The sequence below is a fragment of the Aedes aegypti genome, chromosome 2 (genome assembly GCF_002204515.2).
Source record: "Aedes aegypti strain LVP_AGWG chromosome 2, AaegL5.0 Primary Assembly, whole genome shotgun sequence".
Lineage (NCBI taxonomy): Eukaryota > Metazoa > Arthropoda > Insecta > Diptera > Culicidae > Aedes > Aedes aegypti.
The window spans coordinates 63,331,053-63,342,984 of record NC_035108.1 but is presented as its reverse complement, the minus strand read 5'-3'; the positions used below and the strand labels follow the sequence as shown (position 1 = coordinate 63,342,984).

General features: G+C 36.4%; 1 protein-coding gene across 6 annotated transcripts in view; it reads left to right on the top strand.

The window, feature by feature from the left end:
* The first annotated feature begins 6,504 nt into the window (after positions 1–6,504).
* The window catches only part of LOC5574290 (lysophospholipid acyltransferase 1), a 145,396-nt gene continuing 139,968 nt past the window's right edge, over positions 6,505–11,932 (top strand). For 4 of the 6 annotated variants that reach the window (XM_021841017.1, XM_021841018.1, XM_021841020.1 and 1 more), the window contains exon 1: positions 6,505–6,665. The gene's annotated coding sequence lies outside the window, so the exon portion shown is untranslated. Of the gene's footprint in view, positions 6,690–6,728; positions 6,745–11,932 lie in introns of those variants that run through there. The other 2 variants (XM_021841021.1, XM_021841022.1) reach the window with 2 other exon arrangements.

Genomic DNA, 11,932 nt, shown 5'->3' with positions numbered 1-11,932 from the left:
GTTGCACCCAACGCGTACTTGTTGATCTTCGCATCTGGTTTCTTCTTGTCTGCCAACTCGACGTAAACTCGGTTTGGCGGAGCATCGGAAAATGTGTAGAGGATGTCATCAAACTGCTTTTTGGTGGAATTGTGTCCACCGTGTTGCTGGTTGTTGATTGTATTTGCCGGGTTTACATCCGTAATCATTTCATCGCTTGCCGCCGGGAGTGGTGTACCCCCAACAGCACCTTCGGAACCGTCAGGTTCCTCCATACTTCGTCGTCACACCTAACCTCACTTTTTAGTTTTCACTCCCTTCTTCGTAAAAACAAAATGGCTGCCTTAGGCAGGTGGCGTCTTTTTCGCAAAAACTGACGATTAATCACTTATTACTTTCACAGGCTGCTTATTTTCTCAAGTTTCCCCTACAACCTTCCCTCGGGAACACACCCACGTAATTCCGGCGACGATACCGCACTTGAAACTGTTAAAATTAGAAATCACTCCGTAGAAAAAAAAAAATTTTAACCGCACGCTACCGCTTTGCAATCGGGAATGATCCTGTAAGCTTCTGGCGGACCTGAACAAAAAAAGAAGGAAACAATTCAAGTGAAATGAGTCTCTTTCTAAGTTCTGTATGAAAAGTTTCACAATAAAACAACGCTCATCGAGCGACATTGCTAGCAGCACTGTCCATCGAGCAGCGCATTCTCTCTAAATGCTCTAGAAATCTCTCTCAGAAGAGAAAAAGAGAAACTTCTCTGTTGAGTTTTGGTTTTGAAAGTTTGAAAGAACACATTAGAATTGGGAATGTCTGTTAAATAAAATCGATACGAGAAATTTTTCACTATCACCCTATAGGGTCCTAAAATGTTTTTGTTCGATAACAAGAAGAGCGTGTTTTCGACACAACTTTGGCCTTGTTGGCTCAAATAACGGCTATTTTGTACATCCGAGTAAACTATACTACAGTATACACTGTAATACCAGAGTACTCTTTAATGGGTTAAAAAGCAATTACTATGAACGAAACTAGTTAAACTCAGAGTACAGCCCGCATAGAAAAATACAATTCGGCATACTTTCCGCACAGTATATTTCTTGTATCTGGTAATGTTAGTGTATCACAAACAGTTGGTTGTATGCTAAACAATATGAATCCGAAAGATTTTTACCGATTAGATTAATGTAATACAAATTGTGACAATACACTGAATGGTCTTTAATATGTTGAAATATATAAGAATGAAAAATCCTTAGAAATAGTAGCAATGTATGATCACCCTCTGCCAAATGATTCATGCATATTTTTAGGCAAAACAAATACACATGTATATTTTACTATATATTACCATTTTTAAACAGTTTGGTAAATATGAACACCAATCGGTATTTGTGCGATGGATTTCTACACGTCCATAACATACATGCTGAATAATTTTCACGCAACAATAAACCCAACATAAAACATTATTTTGTCTTATTACACAACTTCATTTAAATATTATTTTGGTTCATATATACAAATTCAAAAGAATTTATTATATATTCTGGTGGAGAAACGCGAAAAAATGTGTATATTGTTTGAAATAAATTCAGTCTCATAGCATTTTTTTAGCGTGTTTGTATCCGCACGCCCAATCTGACTGTCACTGAAGTCTGAAAAATAATAACAGAAATTCATAAGTTAAGCTAAGTATGCTGTTCCGCTCAAGAAAAGTAAAAATTTCTGCGCAAGAAATGGTGTGGTGGTCCACAGAGAGCTCCATTTGAATTGACATTTCTTTTCAACTGCATACTGCGATCAAAGAAAAATGCTTTTCTTGAGCATTTCTTGCAAGAAATTTCCCATGCATCGAGATAGGCGATTACTTTTCTGTAGAAGTGCATACTTCCCATTAGAGAAAACAGGTGAAAACCTAGGACGTAAAAACTTTTAACGTGATCCTGTTAACCGGTTTGCTTGTGCGATTACAAATTCTTGATTGATGACAATAAGTGCAACTCGCCACCCCAGCTGCCTCCAATAGCACGCTTTGGATTTCCTGCTGAGCGGACGGGACTGCAAATTGGAATATGATGGCCGGATCCGGAGCAACCGAACTCATCTTCGCTGCCGCCTTTACGTGCAACAAATTAGGTAGGTAAGCTACAAACAATTATGATCAAGACTCGACGTTTTTGTTCGCCGTTGTGTTCCTTTGGTATCCTGTAGGTTGTACTGGTCATCCCTCCCAGAATCGTGGCAGTAAGAACGCGTATCTGAAGTGAGAAGTCGCGAAGCTACTGGGATTTAACGGATTTAATCCATCAACAGAAATGTCGACGGTGGCCCATACAGTGCAACCTTCGTAAGTCGATATTTATAGGAATTATCGGAAAATTGTGCGAAGAAAAAAACAACAATAAAATTTATTTATGAATAAAAATAATTTACCTTTTGATAACGCGACACAATTGTTTTTTTTTGTTTCTAATAAAAGAAAAGAGCTACAATATAGGATTTGAATACCATACTGCACCGTAAATCAACAATTCAATAAACATTATTTGTTCTCTTTGTAATTTTATAGTTCACCTTTTTTTTGACAGTTTCTTCTATTGTGAATTAGGCAAACAATGGATAGTTTGCCAACTGTTTTGTAAATTGTAAACGAAAAATATTGTTCGGGAAAATCAGAGCTTTTTTATGGTTGCATAACTTAACCGCCTATTCCCCACATTGTTATTTTCCCAAATACAATTTATGGAACGGTCAAAACCGTTCCCGGTACGGTGGGTTTATTGTTAATTTTAATGTTAAATGAATCTGTTATGGTATTGTCGCATATGGTTGTGATTGTGAATAGTACAGGAAACAGTACAGATATAGTTCACGGGTATGCGGGAGGACTTTTAGTTATTAAAGATTAAAGGGCTTGTACGTCAGATCACCGAGTATTTTCATCCACTTTCCAAATAATATTTAATGGGAAAAAAGCATAAAATTTACCTTATTTTTAATACAACAAAAGATTAAATTCAATGTTATATAATCATAAAGAATAAAAATGCTTCAATTTGAAAACATTTGATAACCATTAGACCAATAATTAGACTTATTTATGATTTTGTTTTATGTCTTCTACGCACGTCCCACAGTGGCGCGCCGTCATATAAAGGTCGGACAAAATCTCAAATGCGTACCAAAGCGCTTGAAAATTATAATATTTTAACTTTCTTCGATAACCGATATCATCCCGATGGAAATAACCGATGGACAGGGCATGTTGCAAGAATGCCAAACAGCAACCCTGCAAAGATGATGTTTGCTTCGGATCCGGTTGGTACAAGAAGGCTTGGAGTGCAACGAGCTAGATGGGCGGATCAAATGCGTATCAATTTGGTGAGCGTAGGGCAGAACCGAGAACGCGATGCGACCACGAACCGAGTATTGTTGATGAATCAGTGTTATCTGTTTAGATGTTAATAATTGGGTCCTAAAATTTGTAATGAAATCTTGTTTTTATTTAATAACACGAAAAAGCATGTTACTGTAATTACTTTAGCAATTTTTCCCGCTCAAATAATGGCTATATCATGTTTAAACTTTAATTTAAAAATTTGGTCCATAAATGAACCTTGACACTTTTGATCATGTTTGACGTTCGCTTAGTCGACAAAAACACAACAGGGGTTTTAGTTCGACCACTGGGGTTGTTCCTATCTGACATTTCGTAAGGGACACGGAAAACAAAATACACCCAAAATTTGAGTTTAAGCCAAAGGATGTGACAAAATCTAATAAATTTTTTTTGGGCTTAAACCAACGGAAAACATTAGAAAATTGAGTAAACATGTGTTTTTGGCCTAAACTTAAGCGTTTGGCACTAAAATTGGGACAGGGCTTTAGGACCCAATTAAATGAATGAATAGCTGTTAGAAGTTTGATTTGTAAACTATACCCGCATAAATCCAAACCGTATCACAACACCACGAAAAATGGTTTATGGTCCTTATTTTACCATATTCAAAATGGTTGGGACAACCATAACCGAACCATTGTGGGGTAAAGTTTCGACCATTCCGTTTGAAGTTTTCACGAATCGGACAGTATCAACAACGGGTTGTTAAGAATGTTTACCGTTCCAAAACAGGCAACTTTCCATACGGATTTTCAGAGCCAACCACAATAAGAACATATTCGGTATGGTTAAAAATATTGCTACAGAAAAATTTGCGCAATAGTTAAACTAATGTTTTACCACAGAGCAGTACCCCAACTAACATTTAGTGCAATTTTAAACATTCTCCAGACCCTCTTTATACGGCTTTATGCTGAGTAAAGGCGCTGTACATACGAACGAAAGCTTCTATGCGATCCTTTTACCAACAAATCTGGCGAATCTACTCAGCTACTTTAAAGCTGTGTTGGCAGCTCTTATTCATACCGATGATTGCTCTATCTTGACAGTTATACGACAAGTAGCTGTGTAACATCTTCGGAAGGCGCTTTCTCATCTATTTCGCAACTGTTGAATAATTATTAAACAGCTTCGCTGTATTATCGATTAAATATTGTTTTCAAGCTGTTTCACAGCTTCCGGAATCCATATAATAAGTCAAGCCTAATTTTTCAAATCGGCGTATCTAACACTCGGATGGTTTCGAGAAAAATGCGATGCAACATATTGTAAAGAATTTTAAATCCTGTTTAAAATGTTTTGCATTTTTTCTATTGCTGTGTCTACTAGAAGTTGAAAAAAAGCACACTGTTTCGAACCACTATCAAACAATTCCGATTTGTTTTGAATTACATTGAAAAGCTGGTAAAATTATCGAATAAACCCTTTTGCTTTGTGCTGCTCACATACACCATGGATGGTTCGTCGATACCATACTTTGATTGATACATACACCTTGCTTGATGCGTCGATTTGACAGTTCGTTTTTCACTTGCGTCACGTCATATACACCAGTATTGTTTTGAAGTTGCACATACACCGGTTTGAAAATTCCCATGAAACTTAATAAAGTTAGTCAATAATTCGTCAGTTTCAACTTTCAACGACAACGAATGTTGGTTTACGAATGTTTCCAATTTCAACTAGACCAACAGGAGCACCGGACGGAGCCGTGAGTAACAAAAGTAGAAGGAGAACAGTTCTTGTGAGAAATTTTGTGAAAAATATTGGCTAAAACCGGATACTGATGATGTTCCACATCAGTTTGCCGATCCGTCAGCTAGCTGCAGCTGTGGAAATCCGAATCTCTCGATTTCCAACATGTTTAGTGATTCGGAAACAGTATGACGTATCTGATGTTTATAATTTTAGGTTTTGATTCTGCATATAGGTCGCTTTGCTATTAGCATATGTACGGTGTATGTGGTAGCATGAAAAATGTTGACAGTTGAGTCGCTGTGCAAACGAAGGGTGTACGTAGCCAAATTAAAAACACTGAGTAAAGTTGCACATAGGGCATAATTTAAATTTATTTTTAAAAATCAAAAAAATGATTGTAGGAATACTTTTTTAGACTCAGTACAGGTCCGTCACACTCGGACTCAGATTGGGTACCACTTCTAGTACTGCATTTGGTCCCTCGGTAGTGCAAAAGGTATCCAAGTTTGACAGATCGCAGTACACTTTTCACGGCATTCTAGATTACCTTACGAGCCATAAAATTTTGGGCAACTGCAAGGGACATGGAAGTCTTTAATTTGTCTTTGCTCAGTACGTAGAATATGCGTTTGTCAAGCCCACGCAAAGCAAATCTCGATTTGTTTATTTTTGCAGATACGTCGGATTGAAGAATTATGCTTGAAGTATCTGAATTTAATGTTCCCAACATTACAAATGGTAAACACTGAGCCGGCCGAAGAAAACTGTCATGACCATCAGGGTAATTGCATGGGCGACGGTGATCGAAAAGGGGCAGCGAAATTGAAGGCGAAATCTGAGAAAGATGAAATTCAGATCACTTAAGTCTAAGTGGTGAAAAAAATCGCAATATTTTTCACATTTTATAGGGTAATGCCGAGTTTACAGCGTTGAATGCTAGACTTTTTCTAGTAATGGAAAGTATGCACTTCAACAGAAGAGTAAACGCCTATCTCGATGCGTGGGAAATTTTTTGCAAGAAATCCTCAAGAAAAGCATTTTTCTTTGATTGCAGTACGCAGTTGAAAAGAAATGTCATTTCAAATGGAGGTCACTGTAGAAAATTTCTTGACCATTTCTACTGCAGAAATTTTTACTTTTCTTGAGCGGAACATATACTTACTTTCTGAGTGTTAGTCGTGTGACGTCTGTTTGTCTGTGCATAAACTTTAGTAATTCTGTGACTATTCTATTTCTGAGTGTAGCTTAAGATTTGCGGTTCCGTGTAGAAACTCGAAACATAATCGACAGCATCGCTCAATACTAACGTCAAAACTGCGTTCGGCTCTCTTTATGTTTCTCCTGCTCCCCGATTTCCGCACCACCCACCGCCCACACGTCTTTCCCATTCATCCATCATAATTTTCCACTCTCGCTCGCTCGCCCAAAACAGTTCGAGTGTAAAATCCGAACAGTGCGGTTCGTTCTCCGGGGCTGTTGAATGGTTGAATCATCCGCGCCGCGCGACTAAGCGTCGTCCAAAAAAAAAACGATCCAAATGCGCTTCCTTCGTCGCTAAAAAGCGCCCGCAGTCGGTGTTCAGGTTGGTTGGGGTGAATTTGAAATAGTGCGTGAAAATTCCTTCGCGAATTGCTGTGAACCCTCTCCATTTTGTGTCTGATGTGGGAGGAGGTGTCAAAAATCCGGAGGAATAAAAACGGGAAACACCCCTCAACAATGAGAGCAAAAACAGAAACATCACGACGACGACGACGATGATTCTCCGTTGCTTCCTTTCATTCCCTCGGCCAGTCCCCGCGGATTGTGCCACTGCCAGTTATTGTTGTTGCTTTTGTTTGGGTTCTTTTCATCTTGCTGTTCGCTGATGATGATTTTCGTTTGCTTCCAAGCTTGATATGGTGAAGGATTTTTGGTGTCGATGTCAAATTTTGAAAAATGTGGTCCGATTTTCTCGGGAAAGTGAAAATTCGATGCGATAGATTACGTAAAAACAATGAATATGGGTCGGCCGAGGGTTTGAGAGTGAAGGAAATTTTGGAGGAACACAGAAACAAAACTGCCATTCTTGCTTCATATTCTTCCATGGGCCTTTGTTACTGCAGTGACTCAATTTCATATTCGTACAGGCCACTGATTTCATATTAAGTTGGAAAATAAATTCAAAATGCTATACAGTACACTCTCCATAACTCGATATTGAAGGTACCATCGAGTTAAGGAGCTATCGACTTATAGAACACAAAACCAGAGCAAATGCAATGCAAGAGACTATCTAGGTAGCCAATTTTCTCTGACTCGATATCAAGGTATCGGATATCGAGCTAGGGAGAGTTGACTGTATTGAATTCAAAATACTTTGTCAATAATAAAAGTTATAGGTAAGTGTTATCTTGTTTTCGACAATCATAAATTTCTTCGGTTTATTTTCATCTTTAGAATAATGGAAAAGTATTGAATTTGAGTCCAAAATGGACTCAATTCCATATTCGTACACCTATATCAACTTTCAAACGTACACCGTTTGGAACGATTACATTTTAATGCTCTAAGTCCTTCATTATGTTGTTGAGATGTAGTAGAATGCATTCGGACAATTTATAAGCGAACATTTATGAAACTTAAGTTACATTATGAAAAATATGTATGACTTTCTCAATAATTTTTGCTAAAAAATCAAAAAAGTACATGTACTTGTACTGTTAAGGAACGTTAATTTTTGTTGATTGATCCATTGTAATGATGATATTCGTGAGCGCTGTTAGTTGAAATGTTTTCATTTTACAGAATTCCAAGGCTGCGAGTCACTTTTTATTGACTTGGTCGCTTTTTTCGACCATGTCACTTAAAAATCGCTATTTGCAACAAAAAGTCACTTATGTCAGTAAAATATTCACTAAAAATACTATTTTCGTAATCTGATGATAAAGACGCTATAGGCTTTTATCTTATAGAACTCGAACAGCAAGATAATAATATTTAACAGATTTATGTTATGCAAAAGTTTAATTTTGTTGTGATTTGGAAATTATATAAAAATAAATGAATTAGGGATTTCAGGCTAACTATTTTTCCAAATTTTTTTTTGCGGAATGTGGAAAACATTTTTGGAGGAAAATCCTTCAAAAAAAAAAAAAAACTATTTTGCGCTGAATTTTCAAGCTAAAATATTTGAAAAAAAATGGGGAAAATATTTGGCGGTTTTCGAAAACCATTGCAAGCGTACTTTCTACAAAAAGTTGTAATATACTTGTTGAAAGAATGCCAACAAAATATGTAGGGAAGGTATGATTAGGCGTCCGAGTAATTCCAACTAAAAATTATTGAAAGATTCCGTCAGAAACTCTTTCAGGGGTCACGCTTAAATTTTTTATACAAAAAAATGTCTATATAACGAGGGTATGAGCATACAATGTTGTATAATTAAAATTAAAATTGTTAGGTAATCAAAAGTGATATGATTTTTTTAACAGTTCAACTTTTGAAATGTTCAGTTGACATGCATTGCATATGTAAAAGTATACCGCAGTAGTAGAAACAAATTAAGCAATCGTGTCTCTTAACTTTTATGGAATTTCGTGTTCATAATTTTAACAGAAGCTAAACAAATTGATGATCCGCCGGTTTCTTTTTGGGCGGCCTATACGTTAGGTCACTTAAAGTTCTTAATAAACGTGAGCAAAATCAATGAACATTGTGAAATTAGCGAAATAATATGATGTGGCCCACAACAGAACATCAGTAAAACAAAATGTATCCGTTACATGACTGAGTTTTACCATCTCAAGGATATTTGTAATCAAGGATACGAGCCACACAAAATAATCAAAAAGGTTTCTCACGAGATCCTGGCGATCTTAAGTTCTAGTCCAGGAGTTTCCTAGCTGCATTCTAGATCCCTTTAGCATTACAGCTTTTTCTAGTGAGCTTCTGGGACTTTCGGAGACTGCCTTTTGAATGAAAAATAATAATAATTTGTATTCAGAGTAACAAATCCCAAACCATCCCTCCCCCCATAATCTCTTACGTAATTAATGAACAGCTCCTTACTAGGGATGCTGCGTGAAACCTAGGGATTCCACTTAAACTTCTGAGATTGATAGCATAATCTGTGAATATCTACCTGGATACTCTGAATTTCTAGTTATATCTAGTGTATTTCTAGCACAATCTTGAAGATTCTTAACAGGTGTCCATCAGAATTTTGGGATTTGAACATTTCCATTGGAGACTTGAGAATTTTCAGCAATATCGCAGCAGAATCTTAAGAATCTAAGCCAGTGATTCCCAAAAAGGGCGAATTCGCCCCCCTGGGGTCTATTTTCAAGCTCAAGGGGGCGAAAATTTGTAAAACAGAATTTGGGGGGCGAAAATCCAGAAACGGGGCGAAAAAGATAACATGGAAGCATTTGAAAATAATTACTTACAACCTTTGGAGAACACGCATCAGGTTAATAAATTCCAAACTTACCTAATTCCAGGACTATTTTACCTTGATCGTTATATCTCTTACTATGGTCATTTTAAAGAGTTGACAACATATGATGATTGTCAGACACAAAATGATAGTTTTATGAATTCAGGTGTTTTAATATCAAGTGAGTTTTGAGAATGGTCGGTATTTGAGATTCCAACGAAAAAACCGTTCGATGACGAAGACAAAAAAACAACACTATTTAAAAACAGATTTGGAGAATTATCAGAGAGGCGTCGAATTAGAACCTTCGGAGCATCAGAAAAGAATGAGTCGAAGCCTCCTAAATACGCACAATTGCAAATCAAATCAATGCAGTTCACCCAAATATGACATACCCATGTGATCAGAAGTGTGTTTGCTCGGAAAACATTCAATTTGGTTTAATTTTAGAGGGCATCCTCGCCAACTTCGTCAGAAGCTGGCGCCTATGCATTACAATCAAATAGTTGAAAATGGGCCGAGCTTGTATCAAAAACTGATTCATCAGCATGTAGGGCAAGTCGCCTAATGTTGAACGGCTAAAAACGTCGCCTATTGTTGAACAGCCCGTGTTTTCCTTATGGCGTGTTCAACAATTAGCGAGCATTTTGACCGTTCAACAATTGGCGATTTACCCTAATACACGCAAGATATTGTTCTAATTGAATTATAGTTCAGTAAACCATACAAAATAATTGTGGTTTATCGATACCCAAGAAAATATTTCCAAACGCACATAATATTTATTGTATTATGATTGTACAGATATGCGATTCGAATACATTTTTTAACGTACAACACTTAAAACAAATATTAGAATTACATATCAGAGGGGCGATTCTAGATAAATATTGCCCTCGAGTGGGCGAAAGTTAAAAAAGTTTGGGAAGCACTGATCTAAGCGATATTTTAAATTTCATAAGAACAGCTCGAGCCGCATCGACTGCAGTTCAAGCCACATGCACTTCGGCTCAGGTAATCAAACCACTAATATATCAGACGTGCTATTCTTTTGGACATTATAGGGCAAACGCGGACATCAAGCTTAATAGGGGGAGATCCCCCAGTGCCGGACAGCACCCAATACCGGACAAAGTTGAAACATTGAGAAATCATGGTCCAATCAAGATGGTGTATTAGTAGAAAAGAAAGCTATTATGTAGACTAATGTTTGGGTAGAATAACACATCCTTGAAATATGCATCCCTTTTTAAAAAAGTAGAAAAGTTTGAAAATCTTTAAAAAAATTACGTATCTTCTTAATTTTGAGCCTATTTAGTAATTATTTTGAATATGAAAAAAATACTTTGGATCCCGCAAGCATGATCGAACATAATCCTAATTTGATAGTATGAATGTATTTTGTACCATAATTGAAGTAAATATGGACAAATTACAATTTTGGTTAAGCACCTCCTGTCCCTCAGTTTCGGACAGCTTGATTTGTTATATGATATCTTTGTAATTATCGCATCAGTGTCTCAAAATACTTTCATTTTTCATGGGTTCCGTCGACCATGGTATCAAACATGCAATAAGATTAAGAAGAATGAACATTCATAACAACATCGTAAAATGTGCTATTTTTCATCATATATGAAAGAGGTTTTTGATAGGCATCTTGGAAACTAAGAAAAACTCAATATATTTTTGTAAATGTTGCAATTGCATTGAATTGGTAATTATAAACTATTTCTATAGTGTACACATTCAATGACGTTCAAATTTACAGAATTCGAGGCATTTCCAGATCGTGTCCGGTATCGGGTGCCACCTTTCAAGATCGATCAATTTGGTACTAAATTACATCATCAAAACACAATGTCAAAATTCATATTTATATTTTCAAATTTATTTTTGTACACTATAAAAATGATAATATTTATCATAAATGGGTAACACAAGCCCATAATATCAATATTTTTCGAATTATGAATTTAGTGGCTTAAGTGTCCGGTACTGGGGGATCTCCCCCTACATATTTATATTTTATTGTGTGTTGATATGGTTTTAATTAAAATTAAACGAATTTTACATGCTACAACACAGAAGTCCGGATTTCGATTCAAGTGTCCGGATTTAAAGACATCATTTGCATCAGGTGTCCTGATTTATAGACAAGACATGCTCTAATATTGGAATGATTTTCATGTTAAAATCATGTTTTTTACCAAAAAATCATCACTTTCGTGAAGATCTTATTTGAAATAATGTTTCGAACAATATTACATTAGGGCTTAAATAACTAAGCTAAAATAACACACTCATGTTCGAATTTGAACATTTGTGTCGACTTACGCGTTCGGGTATAGATGCATCACGGTATCATGTGATAGATTTTTTTACCGACTTGATGTGAAAACTGTCCCCAAATGAATATGGGTTTGAGTCACTGT